The sequence below is a fragment of the Anastrepha obliqua genome, chromosome 2, assembly GCF_027943255.1.
Source record: "Anastrepha obliqua isolate idAnaObli1 chromosome 2, idAnaObli1_1.0, whole genome shotgun sequence".
In the NCBI taxonomy this organism is placed as follows: domain Eukaryota; kingdom Metazoa; phylum Arthropoda; class Insecta; order Diptera; family Tephritidae; genus Anastrepha; species Anastrepha obliqua.
In genome coordinates, this window is record NC_072893.1 from 125,828,459 (window position 1) to 125,852,755 (window position 24,297).

The 24,297-nt window shown below is 33.1% G+C and overlaps 1 protein-coding gene across 2 annotated transcripts in view; it reads right to left on the reverse strand.

Annotated features, from left to right (window-relative positions):
* LOC129239114 (uncharacterized) overlaps positions 1 to 24,297 on the reverse strand; it is a 62,367-nt gene that overhangs the window by 34,934 nt on the left and 3,136 nt on the right. The window contains exon 1 of one of the 2 annotated variants that reach the window (XM_054874419.1): positions 9,016 to 10,098. The exons of the other annotated variant lie outside the window; for it this stretch is intronic. The gene's annotated coding sequence lies outside the window, so the exon portion shown is untranslated. Of the gene's footprint in view, positions 1 to 9,015; positions 10,099 to 24,297 lie in introns of those variants that run through there. 2 annotated transcript variants of the gene reach the window in all.

The window sequence follows — 24,297 nt, forward strand, 5'->3', positions numbered from 1 at the left end:
GACAGAAGCACAATTCTTTTGTTTCTATAAACGGAAAGCGATTCAGTTACATTGTAGTTTTTGACAATTTATTTCGAAACAAGTTCAAGGAAGTTCATGCCAACGTTTACACAAAATTAAAAATAACAAAAGTATTTTAATACAAACCAAAGAGGACACAAACAAAGAGAAATACAAAGTTGAAAAATTGTTGTCACTAAGTGCACTGCAATTCTCTATTATTTCTTTGCATTTTTAGCTTTTATTGTAATTAAAAGATTTGTTGTTGTTTACGCTTGCTGCAGCTGTTGGTACCGCCTTAGAAGAGCGCAATGTGCTGAAACAGCAGCAGGCGACTGCAAGGTGTTACCCACAGCAAAGATGCTACGGAGCGTTGTGGTCGGAACGCAGGATGGCTAAGCGATAGGTGAATGCTTACATACATATGCATGCATATATATATATATATATATATATATATAGATGCGTGTATGTGTAAATGTATGTATAAATGTAAATGCGCTTGGTGCTGCTTCGACTATTTCCAATTAAATTAATGATAAAAATAGTAACAGCATTTTTTTATTGCATGCAAGAAAATGTCGTATGATTGCTTTACTCCAACAATTTCAAATAAATATATATCTATGTATGTATGCATAATTGTGAGGCTTTTTAGGTATATATAACAAAAACTAATTATTACAAAAACGAAAAATAACTTTTAGAAATTTAAATCTGCAAACTTATAAATTTTAGCATTTTTCAAGCGTTTGCAGGTTTTTTTCTTAATTTTTTTTCTTTCAGCATGAAAAAATGCTCTACTGACAGTTGTGTTAGAATTGTGAAAGGCGTTTGGCTCTAAACTCTGGCCAAAAATTTGTTCAAATCGTTCCGTTCGTTGGCATTTCCGTGAACACCTTCGAAGCAACAAATAAAAAGCTTTTCAGCATTCCAATAAAACTCATTTTCCTATTAGTTTTATTTGTTTAATTTTTCTAGAATTTATTTGTGTCATTCGAATTGTTGCAAGTTTGCGTATGCCTGTCTTCTGCTAATGCCATGTCGTTATTTTAGTTCAGTTTCTGGCATACCTTGTACTTGGCTTTACGCTTAAGAGCTTTTCTATATTTTCCGTTTCCTTATTTCGGTTGTACAAACAGTAACGTTGAAATCTGGACACTCAAAAATCCACACAATTTTTATTGTGTTTCGCTCACCAGAAGTCTATTTCGAAATTAGTTTTAAAAATGGGTATATGTACATTTGCCTTAGCTGTTTTGAGATAAAATTCTAAAAAAAATTAACAGCTTTTGGTGGAAATTGTAAGTTATTTATTAAACGAGTTTCTTCAATTAGAATATTTTCAAAGTAATATTTTTGCTGTTTGGAAGTTGAAATTAGTTTGAAAAAAATTTAACCTACATAAATCTAGCTTTAGCACTAATTTCGGGAAGGGTGTAGTTTTTGTGACGTAAAATTAAAATTTTAGTTTTATCACATTCGGTCATTTGTTTATAATTCGGTATTTTCCCCCTCTTTCAAGACTTACCAATCGCACACTTAAATTTTGTTCGCTTTGTGAATTTGTGAATAAATTGTCGGGTTTGGAACTCCAAGCTCATTTGAACTAGCAGAAAGTCTACTTTCCACCATCTAGCGTAACGACCGGTATAACATTCCAGGGGAAATTGATTCTACGTTAACGAACGACCCGGATTTATAGACAAAGGCTGTCACTCCAGCAGAATTCCCAATATATGAGTTTGCTGTTATAACAACAATGAACGGTATAGAGGTTTTGTTCCACAAACCGCGAAGCTTACAATTTATTGAAGGCAAAGTTCGGTGCCAAGATTATATGCAGAAATGAAGCTATACATGGCTGTCAATACGTTAAATTTATTTGATGTTTCTGAACTATTTAATTTAATTGCATTTATTTATTTAATTGTCTTTATGTTATCCGGTTACTTTTTATTTTATTTTATAATTCTTTTTTTATTTCCTTTTTTATAATTATAATTATCTTTATTTTCATTTTTTTTTATTTAATTTAATTGCTTTATTTCATTTTTTTATTATATTTTTTTAATTTTATTTCATTATATTTTTTCAATTTATTCTATTATCTTTTTTTCATATTATTTTATTATTCATGTTTCCATTTTATTTTATTATTATATTTTTTCCATTTTATTTTATTGTCTTTTTTCCATTATATTTTATTATTACCCTTTTTTTCATTTTATTTTATTTTATTATTTTTTATTTACATATTTATTTTTATTTTTTTTTTTCATAATTTTTTGGTTTTTTTTCAATTTTTTCATTTAAATGTTGTTGTTGTTGTAACAGCATAAACATTTCACATACTTATATACGGTCAATGCTGCTGGAGTGACAGTCCTTGGCCGGATATAAATCCGGGTCGTTTCGGTAACGTAGATTCATTTAAATAAATTGTTTTTATTCATTTTATTTTAGTTTTTATTTTTATTTCTTCTATTTTAAATTATTATTATTTTATTACCATTTATCATAATGTTTATACTTTTGTCAACATACAAATGCGAGCGTTACTAAATTTCAAGGTTAGTTAATCTTCCCTCAATTCCCCTCCACCACTTTTGACACCATATTTGTCGGGTAACTGGCGAGTGTCGCAAATTAACCAAACTACTCGTTGATGCAACCAATTTCCCCGACAGCAATTGAAATGCAAGAAAAACAAACCAACAAATACAAAAGTTATATGCCAGCGAAATAGAGTAAAAGCAAAATCGTGTTTGAACAGATAAGATAAAAGGTGTAAATAATACACAACTAGGTATTCGTAGAAGCTTTAAGCAAATTGCGAGCATTCGATGGCAGAAATGGCAAGTAAATACCAGTAGTGCTTCGGTCGGCGCGGCGGATTGTGAGAAGTTTTGGCTTTGATGGGAAAAATTTGATGGAGAGGTATAAGTAAGTCCGGTAGAGCCGATCAGAAGGCCGAAAGTACAGCTGGAAGCCGAATAAAAGTGTAGTAGTAGATATTGGGAGCAATGACAGTAGATAAAAGAATTACTGAAACCAAAGTGGTGTTTCCTAATACTACTCGCAATTGGCAGGCTGGTGGAAGCAGCAACCAAAGAAAAGCGAAACCCATTTCGTTATACAACAGAAACTAAATGTCATACACTTTAAGAAACGAGGAAGCGAGTGAACGACGACAATGGAAAAGCATTTCTCTGCGCGTAAGCGGAAACTTGCAGTGAATATTTATACTTTGTAACATTTTTCCTGTCGTCTTTTATTCTTTTATTTCGTCGTCAGCTGCTTCTTCTAGACGTGTATGTATGTATGTAGGTGCATATTGCTCATTTGCTGCAAGAACGTCATAATCCAATAACCACAATATTGAGAAAAATGGCTACAAAGTTTTCAATTTACTATGTCCCCGTAAGTGAAAGTTAATAAAGATACTGTTAGTTGATATCTCCATGATTCTTTTCCACTGCATAGTAGAAGAGGAGTTTGTGATAATTTCGACATAATTACTTATCTAAATATATATATATATATATAGTATATATATATTTCTTGGTTTATGACACTCTTGCAGCAAATGAGCGAATTGTACACACATACATACATTTTTCTATATATTTATTGTTCACAACTTTTTTCCGGTGCATTACTCTGAATCTTAGTCGTCGGCATTGCTGTCATTGACGTTGACGTTTCGTGGCTTCACTCGTCGGTTGGATCACAAACAATAAGTTTGTATGTTTGTGCGTACGCTTTTCTCGTTTAACTTTCCTTCACTTTACTTTCGTTTGCATAGCTTGGGGAGTGCGAATGTTTGCCTGCGTGTGTGTGTGTGTTGGCAAGAGAATGCTTGCCGGCAAACATAAGCTTCTAAACAAAATTTTCAAAAGCTACGAGTTTATGGGCTACTCATACACACCGGACATGTGTGTGTGTGTATGCTTCAGTTTTATTTTTAAAATGCCTATATGCGTATGTGCATGCGTACATATAACAAAATATATAAATAAATAAAATATAAGTAAGTTACCTAGCGTTCGCATTCAGCTGCAAAACACAAAAACAAATTCGGACAAAATACTCCGCATTGCCTCCGATTTGGGAGCAACGTTGGCCGCTGCTGCAAAGTGTAGTGAGGCCTCACTGGTGTGTGGAATAGCTGGTGGTGGGCGTTTGTATGTGTACATAAGAACAAAATGAGTATATACATTTGCATATTATGTATTGTCTCCTTAACCAATTAGAAAAAAAGAAAAAACTAACTAAAATGCCGCACATCAGGCGAAGCTAACGCACCTCAACTGCCAATACACAATCGGGTCGACGGTCTCCTCAAACAACTGAAAACTTTGACGTATTTATAAACGATAGGTATTTTAGAAGTAAATATGTGTATGTGCATCTATTATTTGTTCTGTGTATAGATAGATACGACTACTGAACGTTCCTACGGAATGTGTGCTAAATATTTTTTCAGTGCAATTTGTGAACAGCTGGCTGTAATTTTCATCAGAAAGTGAGTTACAAAATTATTCCGACTAATTTTTTAGTGTTGCAAGCAAATTAAGATAACAAATATGGAACCTCTTTTACTACACACTTTTGTGGAAAAAAGTGATATTTACTCAATCACCTTTTCGGCATTTAATCAAATACAGTAGATTCTGTTTTTATGCGGTTTTGAAATAAAGCGGTTTTTTTTTAAATAAAAAAATGCATGTCGACCTATCGGGAATTGTACATATAAACAAGATTCTAAACCAGCTAAGCAAAAACTCATCACAGATTATATCAAAAATGCTAAGCCTACAAGTATTGACCCGCCTGCATCACCATCCAGATCAGACGTGTACGTTTCCTCAAGTGACGGAAGTGATTTTACGCCAAATCCTAAACGAATGCGCAACATGCGGGTATTGTCTGATTCTATTTCTGACGATGTAAATTTATTTTTCGATTCTGACGTTTCTTAAATAAAGATATAATTTTCAAAAACACAATTTTTTGTTTATGCGATTTTATTTAATTATTTTAGATTCATGCGGTCTATGGAACGTATCTATAGTTATAATATGGGACTAGTACCCTTTTTATGCGATTTTATTACATTATTTCAGATTTATGCGGTTCTTAGCACTTTTGAAACGTATCTATAGTTTTACTATAGAACTGGTAGCTTTTTTTATGCTGTTTCTTACGGAACGTATATATCGCATAAAAACAGAATCTACTGTAATTAACGAACTAATCAAAAGTTTATGTCCACAGATTTTTCTAAGTAAATGGTAAACAGTAAACTTCCAGTAACTGGGAAACACAAAGTAAATTTGGAGACATTTTGCCTCACTTCTAAATATCTACAGAAATGTTCCGATTAACAGGTACATTTTGGTTACTGCAAAAAGTTTTCCTTTTATGGCGTGTAAGTCATTTACGAATTTAAAATTGCTGAACTCAAAGAGAGATGTTGGTATTCATTTGTACGTTCAAGACCATTTTCAATAGTTGCATACGAATGACATTAATTTACATTTCAATTCCAATTTAAAAAAATATAAAAAAAATCAACAACAAAAAATAAAATTTTACTCAAAAGAATTTGTTGCAAAGTAAATTTTCTCGACCTGTAATTGTAAATTGATATACATATATTTTTTATCCATATGCCGATTTTGATTAACTAATGTATACCCTTTGTTATGTCTGAGGTGAGTATCTAGTCACCAATTAAAGCCCAAAGTCCCGCTTATATTTTAAAACAAGATTTAATTTTGCTTTAAATAATTTTTGTTACTTTTTGCTTTTATAAAGTACTATTTAACTGCATTATGTTTCAAAAGAATTTTACACATTTAAACTTAGTCAACACACATAAATGGCACCTTGAAAGGAGAGCACGTTAGCACCCACATCCATGGTATACAACAACTAGCTACACAAATGACAATTTATTGTATTTTCCCCTCTTTATGTTGCTTCAAATGTTACCTCTCCTGCTAATTTTCATATTCATGCATTCCCTTTGCCTCTCCAGAAAATTGGTAGACTATGTTTGGGCGCTCATCCGGTTGCATTTAACAAAAGCAATAACATGAGCGGCGACAGCGCCTTAGGGTAAATTACATCATACAGAGGTTGAAATGAATTTCTACATATGTATGTACATATATATGTACCTACATATCCAGTACACACGTATATATGCAGATGTAGGTATGTACATATGTTATGTACTATGTACGTATATATGTATATGAACGTGTGCATACTCAGCTTAAAATAATTCAACAAATTGTATGCAAAATGAATCGAGATGCATACATACATAAGCGAAAACTTATCGAATAATTTTTAAATATATTTTTGTTTGTGTATTCACTAGATATACAAAACGTTATCGTCATTCTAATTTTAACAAAGGGAAAATCTTATTAATTCAATTAAGCAATTATTCATGATTAAAAGTTAATTAATAAAACATCAGCTCTAAAAAATGCTACTTCATTAATAAGTGCTTAAGATCTTCGAGTAGCAACTCACAACAATCAACAATTCACACAGATATTATCAGTAAAATCTGACAAGCAACTGTCACAATCGCAACCCAAACAAAACAAACCCAACCATACACCCATACATTCGGCATGTACGTACATATCTTTATATGCATGTTTGTGAATGTACTCATGACACTCCAACCAATCAGCCGCAAATGATTGGCAGTGTCGAAGAGTGCGATCAAGTTGGATTTTTGTATATAAGGGAGAATTAAAATAAGTAAATAACAATGCAAGTACATATGTATGTATGCAAGTAAAAGTGTATGGAATAAAGAAAAAAAGGGAGTCGACACAGTTCGAACGAAGAGCCATTAGCTAAAGTGCAAAAAAAAAGAGTAAATTTGAGCTATACGAGTACAACGAACACGCTGACGAGACGGAAAACGATGGAGTAGTGCCGAAAGCGGCCGCTTAATGCCAGCATGAAATATTTTTAAACAAATATGTAAGCAATAACAAGCAAGGCATACAAATATACTAAACTTATTATACAATTAAATATTAAATATTAAAAGTGCGAAGGGGAGCGAGAAGTGTATTATGTATGTATGTACATAATTTTGCCGCATTTGCATTAATTTAAATTTCCTTATTATCATATGAAAGGGATGCGCTAATTGAATTTATACATAGTGTTACATACATATGCACATACATACGTGCATTCATATGTATTAATGGAATGCGCGTTAAAATAGAGAGCAAGAATTTTGGTAATTTTTTAAAATGCATGACATCAAAAATCGACCACCAGAGTCAGCGCCAAAATTCTTCAAATAAATGTGACTAAAATTCACACACGAGTTTAAGCGCCGAATGCAAATGCGAATGTGAGTACTACAAGTATTCGTATTCATGCACGTAACTGTAAGAAAATTGAGAAGCTCAACTAAATGAGCACACATGAACAATATACAAACACACATGCATGTTTAGTGTATATTTATATGCATACGCATACAAAACTATGGCGCGTTGCTTTGTAGGGGGCGGTGACGTAGGCGGCGGAAATGATGCACATGAAAATTTAGATAAAGTAACAAACTACTTATACGGGTGTATGCGTACATATATACGTACATACATACACATTTGTATGCTGTATAGAATGCTAGAGAATGAGAGAAGTCGCTCTATAAGCGATGACACATTTTTTCGGTGAATGCGTTGCAGCAAAAATACGATAAACATTTTATGAAAATCAAGTCAACTATGCCGAAAAGAATGGATGCGAGAAATGGTGAAAGAAACGTGAATACTACAGCGATTGAGGTGGTTGTTAGAGTGTGATTGGAAGAAAGGTAGTATAAACTTAAAAACGAATTAGAAAAAGCTCGGAAAAAGAATTGCGAATCATAACGGGACATCTCCATAGGCAATCGGTTATTGCCGTTCAACAGTCATTTTGACTGGCAAATTATGAGCCATATTATTGTAGATTATTGTGTGTGGGCAATTGATATCTTGATATATGTATCTACATACATACATATGTACGTAAACATTTGTAAGATGACGACAAGGCGTTGCATTCAAACGCATAAACCAAACAAAAAAAACGATGAACCTTTCGCGAATGTATGTGTTAAATGTATAGCTGATTTGCGTGGCACTGAGAGTCAGGGCCATACTTTCTACTACCTGAGAGATTACCAAAAGCACTTGTAATATCAGGTAGAGCAAGGAAATGCAGAATTCGTCAATGCATAACATTTCTATTAGTTATGGCTGAAGCTCAATTACTCAGCATTTTTAATATCTATTGTAATATTTTTTCCAAACACATTTCTAAAAGTTTCTGCTCAAAATGACAATGGGTTGAGTATTCCTATGCTTTGTGTGTATCTCTTGCTTACATATTTATCCATGCACATTCCTATGTACAAAAATGAGTGTAAAATAACACGTGGAAGGTTCTATTAAAGGGTGGCTGACAAGGCAGGAATAGAGAAAAAACTTAGATACACTCTTATTTTACAGCCTTTCAACCTTTACAGTTCACTTTCTTTGCAAAAAACAAAGTTAATCCAAATAGCTTATTTAACTTTAAATGCTTATTCATCATTTTTTCGCTTTATATGTATATTGAATTTTTAACTGGTTAACGCAATAAAAATTGAAAAAAAAACTCATATCAAATGATTCACTATGCCCTTATAAATATTAAAAATGCCATTTAGCGGAGTGAAAAAATTGAGAATAACAAAATAAAAAGATAACTGCAAATAAACAGCGTTCCTACTGGCGAAAAGTATACAAAAATTAACACTGAATTATCTAATGAATTTTCGCTTGTTCGTGCGCTTTGTATTATAAAATAAAATAAATTAAATTTTAAAAGCGTGCTGACTTAATAGCTTTTCTGTATAGATATTTTTCTCGAAATTTAATCACTTAATCTGTTAAACTTCTACATATTTTGCATTAAAATGTACACACTCACATGTATGTATGCAGAAAGTCCAAGTTTGCTGCTTCGACGCCTCTCTAAATGCTAAATCAGTTGGCCGCCTCCAATGCTTCCTCGTCCCTCAATTTCGTTTACTCGTGCTCCTACTCGTTTTACAAACGGTCACTCACTCATACAAACACTCCCACTTCTCTGACGCTTTGACTGCCTCTGCTATTGATGTGTGTTCCATATACAATAAAAGCACCAGTGTGCTCATTTACTAGACGTGTTGACGTACTTCTCTTCGCAGTAGTAGTGGTAGTGGTCGCTCAGTATGCGGTCAATGAGTTTGCAATTGAGTAGCTACGAGTTGTAGTCACTGTCTGCACTTGCCGATTTGTTTGTTTGGATACTGAATATTATGGTTGTTGGCTTTGTATATGTGTTTTTCAGTAATAGTATTTTTGTACTCGGTTAAAAATGTGAATTTTTCAAAAGCAAAGCGCAAGGAATTTTCTGTGCTCTTGTTTTTCTATCTCTTTGTTTTATTTTTTACAAAGCACTAATAAATATCAGTCTCAGTCGCTAATTGCTTTCAAGATATTGCTGAATATCACTTTTGTTACTGCTCGGCGTATTTTGATGTCTATTTTACCACTAACTAATATACAATACTCTTCGTTTTGATTTTCAATTTTTGCAAATCACGTTTTTTGCATTGCAATTTTTTTAAATGTGTTCGTTGATTTTCTGTCTTTCTCACTTTCACAGCGCCTCTGCCAACAACTGCGCTGCCTCCGCTCTGTCGCTGCTTTTCACAAACCACCAACGTGGGTGGAAAATTTTCGTTTCACTGTTCAATTTTTCAACCGACCAAAAAATGTAGTTACGAAATATTTAACTTTATTTACTTAGAAGACGTTGGAAAAGATTTACAAGTATCTAGAAATGTTTTCAAAATTCACTTGCACTGCCTAGGCACAAACAATACATACAGAAGAACAATAAATTGTCAATTACACATGGATTCACATTCATTGAGCACGCACGACTCTATGAGTGTTTATATGTATAAAAAAGATGAAATTATAGTTTGTTGTACACTTTAAACAATGTAACAATAAGAAAAAACGCGCTACGGCGTAGTCAGCGAAAAATTCATCCGTTTGGTTGAAAGGCACAAAACAAATTACGATGAGGTCGCGCACAATGCCAGCAACAACAGCACCAACGACAGCAAATGACGGTGCCGATGCGAACGACTGCGGCTGCAACGGCGACGTTGACGCTGTATGTGACGCTGATATAACCGATAGGGTGGAGTGTTGCGAGGCGATAGCAACCATAATCAGTTCGAAAGAGTAATGAGATAGCGGCAAAAACAATAAATACGCACACACAGGCCATCCACCAACAAAACAACAACAATAATAGCAACCGCGCTGTGCCAGTCACCGCAAGAACAACAAAAATATATAGCACATTGCTGCTGCTCAGATTCACTCGTTTACTACTAGCATACACAATGGTAGCAAAATAACAACAAAATGTCAATTAAAATACCCATACAATACAAGAAAGTGTATGTAGCAGCAATACGAGCGATGAATAGTGATCTGATGTGATAGTATGTCACCAAAAATGTGCTATTCCCTGTTTGGGTAGCATAAGCGGCGGATTGAGAGAACAATGGCGAGCAAATATGCCTAAAAACGGTGAGCGTACATAGGAACACCTTTCCGTGTAATTCAGTTCTTCTTTGCTCTCCCAATTTGGATACACCGGGGTGGAGTATTTACTACAAGCCAAACAGAGAATGTTTCACAGGGTAAACAGCAAGCGCTCATATACATACATATGCTGATAAAGAATGTATGAGAGTGAAATAAATTTCTTTACTTTAATTTTAATTGGACAATTCGTTTGACACGTACCAAATGGCCAACAACAGCAAATTTAATTTCAAAATATCAAATGCAATTTTAAATAATTTGCGTTATGAAAAACAAAGCACTTGGCGCTCTCGGATAGTTTCGTTGCATATCGCGAAATGCGGTGGATTTTGCACAAACCACAACAAAAAAAAATAGTTTTGTAAATGTAAATACAGGCAAGTTCATATGCAAATGCAGTGAGCTCGTATAGTAAATTCTGCAAAATCAGCTATTGAACTATGCTTTTCCTTTTTAAAAATCGTGCTTTTAAATACTATTTCTTATTTCGAGTAACATGCATATGTAGAGATTTCACCGAACCGGATCAAGACGGTATGATTAAAATCACTGCCCGAGTTAACTTGAACTTGACTTAACCAGTTTTGTCTGACAGCTCGTGATTTTTAGTTATAAGATAAACCTATAAATTGATTTAAATGTATACAAGTAGATATTAACTTTAACTAAAATGATTTGTACTTGACGAAATGTTTATAATTTTTAATTTACTTATTGACAGTCTGACCACTCACTCTACTACACTCTTATATATTTGACCTCTTGTGTACACAAAAATGCGCATTCGCTCTCTTGCTAAATTACAACAACTACTATTCATACTCCATATGCCTCTCTCAGATTTTTTTCTTATTGCCTTTAGCTATCGCTGTCATTCTTATTGGAGGCAATCGTCTGGTTATTTGTTGACCAATGCGTGTGTATATATATGCTTATGGATGTATTTAATTTAATATGTATTAGTTCATTTTGCTAGTGTTAAATCAGCTACTCAAATTGATGAAGTGTAAATTAATTGAATATGTATGTATATATGTATGTATGTATGTGCATTTAAATGAGCAGAAAATTGCCGAATGGCTGTAGCACAACCCAAAATTCATTTACAAGTAAATAAATACAAATCATATAGAAAACGTACACAAGTTTACCCAGACAATAAATTGTGCTGATTTGTTGTTGCTCAAACTAATGGTAGTATACTTGTTTATTTACATATAAAAGTATTATAGCTTACAGTATTGCGCAAAATTTTTGATTTACATACATATGTATGTGTGTATGTTTGAAAGAGTTTGTGAATACGGGCATAACATAATTTTTGTATCCACGCTTCATATGATTTCTTAATTTGATTTTGTACGGGTGTAGACCAAGATCTTTGTGCAAAATTTCCGACGTGGTATCGATTAAAAATCGGCTTATTTTAAACTGAAGCACATATGCTAAAGAAACAGAAGCGTTAAATTACGACAAACTTAAAACGACTTCAAATCGGGAGTAATTCAAGATAAAAATGTCAACCTTAAATGACGTTTTCACATTGTCAAACTATAAAAATCATTTTGTTGCTTCACTATAAAAGCTCTTACTAAAATTTGTTTACTTAAAAAGGGTACGGTAAAATTTAATAAAACAAACATCAGCAAATTTGATTTTTTCTATTGCACGTCTGCATTAAAATTCATAAGTAACATTTTTTTGTTTTATAAGACTACGAGAAAAATATTCTTAGATTTTGCACAGTGCTGTGCATAAACTCTCACGTTAGTTGCTCTCAGAGTGGAATTGGCAATGACAGTAGCCGACACAGTGACAACAGCAGTGAGCCGTGTTTAATAAGCGCGTGCTCAATGATTGAAATATGTGGTAGCAACAACAACATTGTGACTTTCAAATCAACAAAAACAATAATTGGGCATTTCTAGAACCAAAATATGCGCACACATATACATACATATGTATATACACATGTATATAAAACGCGTACGGCATAAAACACATTTAAGAAAAAATGGTGAACTAACAGCAATGATGTGACGAATGTACTTGAAAACATAGTATTTAGGTGACATAAAATCAACGAACCGTTAGATTGGAATAAAAAAAAACTTTTAAAATGAATTCGAAATATTTACTTCATACATGCGTACGTAGCTGATATTTGGCATAGAAATCGGTAAAAATAAAGCATTCTTAAATTTTCTAACTCGTTACCAATTGCACGTTACCAAAAGGCACTCTCGGTAGCTTATGGAATTTTATTTTGTATTCATTTGCATCGAAATGCTCACTCTTTGTTCGTAAAGCTCCTGTGCGCTTTTTCACCCACATAGCGGCCTAGATGAAACCCCCGGTCTTTTGCTATCGAAATACATACATATGTATGTATGTACAGAAACATTACATATTTTAAACTTTAGCTTTTTCTGAACGACTAAAATCAACTACTTAGTTTAATTAAAAGTTAAAACATACAATTGTATGTATGCATGTAGTAGCTTATTGTGCAAAACTATATCCTAAAACATTCTTCCACTTATTTGCCTTTATTTTTACTGCTCACGAGCTAATTAACGCTGTCACGCCCCACAAACTAACTGTTTTTCGCAGAAAAAAGACCTTGTGCACCAATGAGCGGAAAAAAACAAAATGTATCTAAAGAAAATGTACATATACTAATCGTATATATTTATGTATGCATGATATATTTGCATACTGATGTATATATGTAATAACGCTGATGAAATATTCTTGTTTATGACGTTTTGAAAAATGTGCTTTTTGTTTATATAACAACATACTACACCAAAGCAATGCAAATCATATTAAGCGCAATAACAAAACGTGGGTATTAAAAGAGTATGCGAGAGCGAGAGAGAGAGAGAAAGTGAAACAGGGGAATAGAGTTAGCAAAGAGTTGGCTGCAAATATGCGTAAAAAAGTAAAGAGCCCCGGTTGCTCTTACGTTTTTAAGGGCAAATGTAATTGAAGATTTTTTTTTGTAACAGTTTCTCTTCCTTATAAAACTCAGATGTCGAATCGGATATTTATATTTATTTATTTTACTAAAAAATCATGCATTTTAACTATGTATAAAGACTATGAAAACACCTCAAAATTAAAATACATAACTGTAAAATTTTATATCAAATTTACGGAAGAGTGCATTTTCCGGTAGATACGGGTAAATATTGAATAAAAAATGCGTATATGTCTAATTTTTTTCGGCAATAAAACAAATTTAGGACGTAATTTCGAAAACAAAAAAACTTTTTTTACCCAACCACATACTATGTATGCATATACTTGTATGTACATAAACTGTGATTCTTGTTTTTATTTAAACAAAACTGTGCTTCGAATTTTTTGGTAGCTTTGTTGCATTTTTTGACAATTTTTTTTAAGCGTGTGGCATTATACATAACAAAAAATTATCAGCTAAGCCATAGAGCTACATATTACAAGTAGATATATATTTATAGTTTTAATACACTTTTTAGGGTATAGACTATCGGAAAATGCAAAGAAAAGAAGAAATGTTTCAAAAGTTTCATACTACTAAGCTTTTATAAAAAAATTATATTTAACGTAATTATAATTAAATAATAAAATTTTCAACAAATTATATTCAACTGAATAATTTAAAACAATTACAACATAATATAAAAAAATAATAGTAAAAATTTTCGAAAAGTCAACGCAAAAGCAGATTTTATTCAACACTCTTCTCCAGCATCTACATTTATTTATTATCGTTATTCATTTATCACGTTTCATTGCTCTCTTTATGCTGAAACGTTTCTCTTTCGAATTCTATTCATTAGCCAAATTAGCGTTCTTCAGCTCTCTCTACTCTTTTCTGACCTCTCTTTCAGCTCATACTTGTGCGCACAACCGTTGTCTCTTTTTTGCACGCTTTTGTTTACGCAAAAGCCTGTTCCGGCCGGTTTTTGTTGACATATTTTTACCAACAACCGAAACACAAACATACATATAAATGAACACATTTCTTATTTGTATAAAAAAGCGAGAGAGTGACAAAAAAGTATTACTTGAGAAAGAAATAAAACAACACAGCACGAATGAATGCTGGTCGAGGTTGTATACAACAGTTTTGTTGTATCAGCTAGTTTGTTTATTTTTACTCCTTTTCACCTATCTGCTTTGCTTTGCTTTCGTTAGTGCTGCTTCTTGAACATTTCAATTTACGTAGTATACGTACTGAAAATTCTTGCATATATTGTTTTTGTTTTTTAAATGGTGTTTAACAAGACTATCAGAGTGAGCGCGTGAATGGGTGAGCGCAGGCTGACGAGAATGCAATCGTGGCCTTTTAGGGCATCGCGTTGGTACTTTTTGTTGCCGATTTAATTTATGCATACATACACACATTTTTTTTCGCCGAAGAAGCATTTCCATATGAAAAAGAGCTAAGCAAGGAAACCGGACGGAGAGTGTCAGAAAAAAATAATATACCTACATTTTTATGTTTGTGGTTACATTAGTTTGACATTTTGGTTACGCATTTACATAGTATGTAAAAATGGATGCGCTTCCGCATTTAGGGAAATTTATACAGTAAAAATTAAGAGTGAAATGAAGGGGCAAGAGGTTAAAACGTTTGGATTATGCAAAATACGATTTTCCACAGCTGAACTGAAAAGTCAAAAAGTTGGTGGGGAATTTATTGAACACACATATTAAAAAATCTAGAGAAAATACGTCCATAGAACAACCATCTACATTTGTACATATGCACACATGCATGAATTTGTTAGCTGTCAAAGAATCTCAAGCACAACTAACGATTCACGTACGACAACGAGAACAATGTTAAAAAATTGTTGTTTTTTGTTGCTCTTGTTTTTACAGTTGTTCTACTCCATATATACATACATATGCACGTACATACCTAGCATACAGAAATCGTAGGAATCAGCTACATATGTACATATGTATATCTACGCATACACATACGTGCATGATGTACGAATATCGAAATGGGAGAAAAAAGTCCAAACATAACAAAAAATATGTAGGACAAATGCGACGAGAAAACTAAGTAAACCAGCCAGTCAGCCACCAGAGTCAATGAAACAAGTTGAGAAGCAAAAGAAAGAGTGCGAGCATATGTATGTATTTGATATAATATAAAGTAAAGAGCATATTAAAAACGGTATTGAATAATTAGAATAAAATGAAAGCTTTATGTTTAAGAGTTCACAAAAGTTTTTTTTCATAGTTGTATATTATAACCTTTAGGAAATCATTTAGTGAGAGTAAAAATCCGTTTCAAAGAGAGTGTATATGTATGTGCATACATGTATAAAGAGCGTGCAGTAACTAGCGTTTTATTGGCCAAACATTACTGGTCATAAAAGTGGGTGAGGCAATGCGGGATGGTGCAAAAGCTTAGAAAACGTGACATCAACAAACGAATGAACCAACATATGTACATACACGCACACACGCATACAGCCGTATGTAGGCATTTTGTTTTTGTTTACGACACCTGAAATAAACGAACAGGTGTAGAAACGCATATTGGTTGATTTTGACAAAAGAAAAATATTTAATTAATTAATCACACCAATAGAATTCTTCAATGGAAATAAAGTGTTGAATTGATGGCACAAATTTTTATTTTTGGAAATGTTGCGTTCTTAAAGCTGAAGAAACAAAAAAATACCGAACTAACTAAATGTCAGCCAACATGTTAAGAAATTTAATTGTAAATACAGTAGGTTCTGTTTTTATGCGGCTTTTTTTTATGCGGTTTTGAAATAGTGCGGTTTTTTTTTAAATTACAAAATGCATGTCAACCTTCTAAACCAGCTAAGCAAAAACTCATCACAGATTGCATCAGAAATGCTAACCCTACAAGTATGGAAGATATATAAAGATATAATTTTCAAAGATACAATATTTTGTTTATGCGATTTTATTTAATTATTTCAGATTCATGCGGTCTATGGAACGTATCTATAGTAATAATATGGGACTAGTGCCCTTTTTTATGCGATTATTTCAGATTTATGCGGTTTTAGCATTTGAAACGTATCTATAGTTTTACTATAGAACTAGTAGCTTTTTTTATGCTGTTTTTTCTTTATGCTGTTTCTTGCGGAACGTATCTGCCGCATAAAAACAGAACCTACTGTATGTATATAAAAATAAAGGTTTAGAAATTTTAAAAATTTATTTGAGGCGAAGTTTTCACAGTTTTACTTACTCAGAGTATAAACCTTTTTATTTCATTTTATGTTTCATGACTACTGTACATTTATGCATATGTGTGTACATGTGTCAAACATACGCGATTCGACGGCTGATGAAATGTTAAAAACTCAAAAATTTCAAAATTTCAAATAAATTTACTTTTTCCCCTTTTCTAATGAGATAACTGTCAATTCAAGTTTCGACATGGGCAGACAACAACGCAGCAAGTCACTAATTAGCTGTTATCGGGATGACCAGGTAGCCCATGTGATCACAGTAGGGGCAGACTAAGTGGTTCCAAACCAAATAGGACAGCCAGCAGCTGCATACCAAGAATAGCGAAGCAGTGGAAAACAAAACCAAGTCAATAGGCACATTCTCGCAGAGTAAAGAAGCAAGAAACCACCTAAACTCCTACGGCGAGATAAACTTGCAAAGCTCAAAAGGCGGCAAAGAAACCCCAACTCGTTGGCAACATAGAATACAAGTAGACACCGCATAAGCGTGGCCCAATATGAATTCAATTTGAAAAATAAAAAATGTAATTTTCAAAGCGTGCTATAATTTTACCAGACACGACCTGCCGTCGTGATTGTCTACGAGTATATGGAAGTATGTATATGCACAATACCGTCGCTTAAAAAAATTATAAAAAATCAATGGAATTTTTGAGCAACTTTAAACGTGCACTTTATTATACTAAAATTTAATAGGCTATAACACTGTATACCAAGAAATTCTAATTTAAAAAATGTGCAAAGAAAAATAGTAAAAAGTAGTCAAGCTGTTAAGGTGCTTTCGTTTTGTCGCGTGCTGTCCTCGTCCGTATGTAGCTTTATCTGTGACGCGTCTACGCATTATCATTGTCAGCATATCTTTCTCAATCGCACTTTTCTACATTACCATTTAAATACTTAACATTTCTAATTTTCCACCCCTGAAACATTCCTTATAACTTTATGAGTTACTACTCGATAAAGTTGGCGATGTTTTTCCATATCAAGTCCGATTTTCCTTTGAACAATTTTTTTAAACGCGTTTAAAATATAGTTATAGTTACATATATTTTACTTATTACTTACTACCACTTTTAATTTATTTATATATTTTTTTTCTAACATCTCAGTGCTAACTTACAGTGTTACGTTTATTACCTTGTGAAATCGATAAATTATGTAGATTTGATGCTGATAATTAAACACCCTCGTTTGCATACAAATTTTGACACTTGAAGTTTCATAGTTGGAAGTTTTTGTTTGCTTGCTATATTTATTTTTTGGCAAGTGAATTAATTGTGCCTATTTCTTCACATTGTACTTATGCGTTTTTAATATAGATTTTTTTTTAATTTTTGAGAAATAGTTGTGCAAATATTTACATTTACATATGTACATATGCGCCTCCAACATTGCCTATTATCATTGGTGTGGTGAGAACTTGGCAAGCAAAAGAAATATGCTCTGACATTATTTTAAGTTAGAGATAGAAAAATAGGGTAATGTCGCTACAAAATAGTATGTAAAATATGCGTCCGATTTAGTTCTCAACAAAGAAATGACTCGACGATTAGACACTTGTACCGAAAGAAGAGATCATCGATGACACAACCCCTCAATTGTAATGTGGAGGGAATTGAGCATGGAGAACATGGGGAAAACAAAGACATGAACGAAGTGTATCCAGCTGAAGGACACTATTTTGAAAAATCAAATGCTCTTTTTTGACATCTTAAATTCCAGGCACTTTTTGACTCAACCTCTTTAATCTTAAAAAATTGCAGAGATTCCAAAATTATATGCGCTCAACCCATTGCAAACCATGTGGAAAAGCTACGTGAGACCTTCAAAAATTCATTGAACCAAATATAACATTGATAAAATAATCGACAAATATGCACTAACAAGCGGTGCGTGAATAAGCATTTGAAAGGAGAACGAAAAAAGTAAATGAACTATATCTACTGCTGCTACAACTACTGCAGCAGTAACCTTCAGTTTGTTTTCGCCACTTTAAAGTACAGACATAAAAGGAACACAAATGCTTATACATATGTACATATGTACCGAAATATGAATGTGAATACGAAAGTGCCGAAAACTAAATCCAAAGCTACATAAATTTCCAAAAACAATTACAAAACTACAACGATAGACGCTAATCTCGAACGTCAACGCAGATTAGAAAAGTTGACAGGGAATTGCGAAAAGGCAGCAAGCAAATAAAACAAATTAAAAGAAGCGCGGAATACACATCGCATTGTTCGCAGCAAACAACCCCACAATGAAGTATTGAAACACCAATACTCGTACATAAACTATTGTTGCTACCAACAAAACTGCGTTAGAAACCGACGGCACGTGAGCACAGTTTAATATGTATGTATGTATATAAGCGTCAATAAAATTAGGCAACTTGCGGCAAACGAGTGTGCGTCATTTTAAAGAAATAAGGAAGACAAAAAAAGTAAAATTAAAAAAAAATTAAAACTTATAAAAAAAAGAAAATAAAGGCCATTGTTGCTGTAGCTTAGTTCACCAACATATAGTCTATAATTTTAAATTATAAGTTACTGTATAATAAACAAAAATAAAATGAAAAATGCATCGGTAGAAAAAGCGACAAAATGTGGAAATAAGAGATTAAGCAAAGACGTGTCATGTGACTAATTCAAAAAAGTTCGTGGCCCACGAGCGCAACAGGCGAAATCGCTAGCCGAACACCGAAAAGAGCTGCTGCGCCTGCCTGCATAATAACAAAAATTGTGTTGATAAAATTGTCTGCAGAGTTGAGCCGCATTGCCGGCAATACATTGAGTCGGCTGGTGTGGTAGTGTACTCGCACTCGTACTCACACTCACACTCCTACTTATGCGAGACTCTGGTGGTGGTGTAAACGATATTCGTGCTGTTATTTACAAAGACGGCGTCAGGGCGTATGAGCAACAAACCATTTCTTTTCGGTGTGCTTGCGCCGGTGTGTTATAATTTGTAAATAAATTTGATGAGTGTCGATTATTATCAAATAGCGCTAATCAGAAAAGAAAAATAAAAAGGAAAAAAAATGTTTTATATCTTCAAGTGTACGGGTATTTTGTACAAAGTGCTTGTGTATGCTACGCCACCACAAAACTTGTGCGAACACGTGTAAGACAACGACTTTTTTGTTTCAGAATTTTACTTGCCTATACTTTTTTCATACAATATATAACTACATATGTACAGACATAGGTATGTACATATGTGTATTACATTTACGTCAAGCAACTTTAAAGTGTTGGGATTATTTGTAGCTCGTTGGCAAGCAAACGCATCACGAAACTATTTGAAGCATCCCTAAAATAATTTTTAGTGGCTGGTGGGAAAGGTGAGAAACGACATGTCGGTGAGCGCTGCAAAGTATACCACATAGGGAGGCAAGCAATTATACAGACCAGCCAGGGAAAATATTTAGCCAGTCGGCCCGCCATCCAACCGGACAAGTTGTTGAAAACAATTTAAAAAACAAATAGTTTGCGCTAAAAATAAATCAATTCGGTATTCATTCAGTCAAGAAGTAAACGTCTGAAAGATGCTGAATAGCTATTTTATGTATTGTATATACCATAAATTTGGCATGCTAACGCACGGCATGAAAACCGAGGAAAAATCTTTAGTTTTTGTGTTGCTGTTTTTCTCAATCCATTATGTGACACAGTTTCTTTGCCTTTGACCGCTTTTTTGAATGAACATTAACTTAAAATATGTATATACCTGAACGTATAGAACGTGGAGGATTTAGCATTTCCCCATGCAGGTGATCAATAAAAATATAAAATTTTTTTGGTTAATTGGGCACAAGTCACTAATGAGCACAAGCTTTGCTAATCACTTTTTACTTTTTTTCTTAATTTTATTTTGTTTATTTTTTTCAAACGTGCACACACTTTTATTTGCAAACAAGCACGTTGCGATAAGCAAAAATCAGAAGAACACTGGCAGCGAATGGTTTGCGTTATTAATAATTAAAAAAAAAATAGCAAAACGAAAATGCGAAAAATTTTTACTTAAATAAACCACAGCTGAATAAGAATACGTATACACGTATATAAATATGTATGTATACATGTATATTCGTAACTGCACTGTGCAACATTGATTTTTTCACCAAGAAGACTTTAGTTGGTTTTGGTAGATTTTGATATTTTGAAAAATAAAAATAGAATGAAAATAAAATGGAAATAAAATAAAAATAAAAGTAAAAGTAAAATAAAAATCAAATGAAAATAAAAATTCTAAAAAAATATAAACATTCTAAAAACTCAAAATAGAAATATGCAATTTGGTCTTATTTGACAACTGATAACAGCTTTCATTTAGTTCAAATATCTTCAAAAGATTTATTAAAACGCCAATCGCATTTAACAGCAAGTATTAACAGAAAGCTGTAAATCTTACAGCTTGAAAGTCTAAATTGATCCCTTATCTGGTCAAATCATAAAGGCTTCGCTTCGTTGGTCATTGCTTTTCACTAAAAGTAGGCAAGCTATCAAACGTGGCTAATCACTTCTCAGTGATATCTAAAAAGTTTTAATAAAAAAACCCTCTTGCGTAGTGTTGTTTATAAGTCGTAAAATTTACGGTGCACAAAACACTACTTCTAAAATAAATGCTGTTGTGCTATTATAGCAGCCGGAAAGCTAATTTTCCGACTTTTGGGCAAAGAAATCTTCCACAAAGTTGAGGTTGTAAGAGATTATAGAATGAAATTTCGCCTCGTCGCCTCTTTTCCGACAGGCTTGCGGGCAGCAATGAAGGAATATTGCATTCGGAGGACACGAAGTCTTTAAAATCTCTCCTGCATTACAAGTATCACGCCTTTACATGACAGCAGTACTAGAGATCAGCGGAACGGTTCACTCTGATATACATACATATCGGTCAGTCCATAAGGTTTCAAAGCTGGGAAAATGGGTTCCGCATAGACTTTCCGTCGCCAACCTTCAGCGGAGAGTGAATGTGTGTTCTCAGCTGCTGAAAATAAAAGTTTTTTGAACCAAGTCGTTACTGGTGATGAAAAATGGGTCCTTTATAATAATTATGTTCGCAAACGCCAATAGTTAGATAAAGATAAAACACCAGAACCGACCCTAGAGATGGCCTTCATCCCAAGAAGATTCTCCTGTCTATTTGGTGGGATATGACCGGTATCGTTTATTATAAACTTCTGGAACCAAACCAGACGATAACTGCTGATTATTCTTCCCATCAGCTATCAAACCTGAATGAGGCACTTAACAAAAATCAACCGTCTTTAGTGAATAGACGCAAAGTTTTGTTTCACCACGACAACGCAAGACCTCATACCGCAAAGCAAGCATTATGCAAGCTGAACGAGCTCGGATTTGAGCTAATGCCGAATCCACCATACTCTCCCGATATTGAACCTTGTGATTATCACCTTTTCCGTGGCCTTCAATCCCATATGAGTAAGAAGAACTACTCCTCAAAAGAAGCTATAAAAAGGGATACCGAAGCGTATTTTGGCTCCAAGGACAAACAATTTTTTGAGCAAGGAATTAAAAATTTGCGTAAACGTTGGGAAGCCATTGTAAATAATGGAGGAAAATATATTATTGATTACTAAATACTTTAAACATCTTTTTTATTAATTTTAAAACCACCTTTAAAAAACGCACGAACTTATGGATTGACCTGATACAACCGTTATGTGAAAAAAGTATGATACCATACATATATTTACTATTAGGAGCAATTGCGTCGGTATACAAATTATAGTTCTAAAATAGATATAAATTATTTGTTATTCGTTGCCCTCCACTGCGGTCGACTTTACCGCGTCGGTAAATAAAATAAAAGTTAAAAAGTATGTATCATTTAATCCTTTATTTTGTTGTATTTCGACATATAAGAACTATAACATAGAAATTATGCGTATGGAAATTATGTCTATTGCAGCTACCACAGAATAGAATATTGAATACAGAACCTGGATTTTCATTATCTGTCATAAGTAATAAACAATAAATATTCTCATAATACGATCGCGCCACCATGCAATAAAAGTGTATACCCATTTCTTGACTATTTACGAACTGGTACAATTTAGATGTAGAGTAAAAGAGTTGCGATACTCCACGAATTTACTGAAAAAAATTGGAACCCATTTTCTCACTCTCGCAGCAGAGAAACGACGGATACAGAGTGCAAAGTTGTGATACTCGTTCGAATGTAAAAATAAATGCATTGCTATTTTATCACTACTTACAAAGTAGTGTCATTCGGATGCAAAGCGAGAGAGTTCTAATACTTACACAATTTTGCAAGTTAATGGTTTGCTTGCAGAAACATATATTTTATATATTTGTATTACATATATTTTATATATATGTATTTATGTATTTGAAAGCAGACAATTTTGTTTTTGGATGGCTATATATCTCAGTGAATACAACGAATTTTCTTGTGACCATTTTTTTTTAATCAATTAAATAATATAATATTCACAATAACAAATAAATAATAATATGAAGTAAAAGCGAGTAAACTAGCATTCTATTCGTAGTCGCACTCATAAAAGTTGCAGCAGTGACAATGCCAACAAAAAGAATAAAAGCAAATGGAGCAAAACAAAACCAAGATCACCTTATACTAACTAGTGGCTGACTTTATGGCGGCTGAAGTACATATTTGCTTTTTCTTTAGTGATAATTTGAACAAAGAGGAGTTGTAAAAACAAAAAAGTGCATACAAATACATATGTGCAAATACAATTGCAATGCCTTGAATCTGTTTAATTATGTAATTTCTTTTTTTTTTTTGTATGTACTCTCTCTCTCTCTCTCTTATGAAAAGTAAAAATAAAATATGTAAATAAATTTTCAAAGAGTATAAAATTATCGACCCAATGATGTTAGAAGTAGGCGTAGTGTCATGCTAAATTATGTTTGTTAAAGGTTCGTTCAATATTTAGGCCAACCAAGTAATCTACATGCGCTTATGTAAGTATGAAACGCGAGTAATAGTTTGGGTATTTTTAATAAACAATATGTAACTCCCTTTTTTCAATAAAAATACAAGCAATAGAAAAATATAAAGAGTTGAGATAACATCAAGTAAAGTCAATTTGATAACCGACCATCTTCTTAATAAGATTAAAAAAAAAAAAAAATTTTGTAATTTTTTTTTTTTAATTTAAGGTGTAAAAATTTTTAAAATTTGGTCATTCATTTTTTTTAACGCCAATTTGAATGCAATTTTGATGAACAAATTTTACCAGTCAGTCAACCTCGGATTTTACAAGAAAATAACGAACCCTAGCAGCGGAGTCGAAGGTGTGTAGAGAGCAAAATGGGATTGAAATGTTGGATTCGCCTCCATAG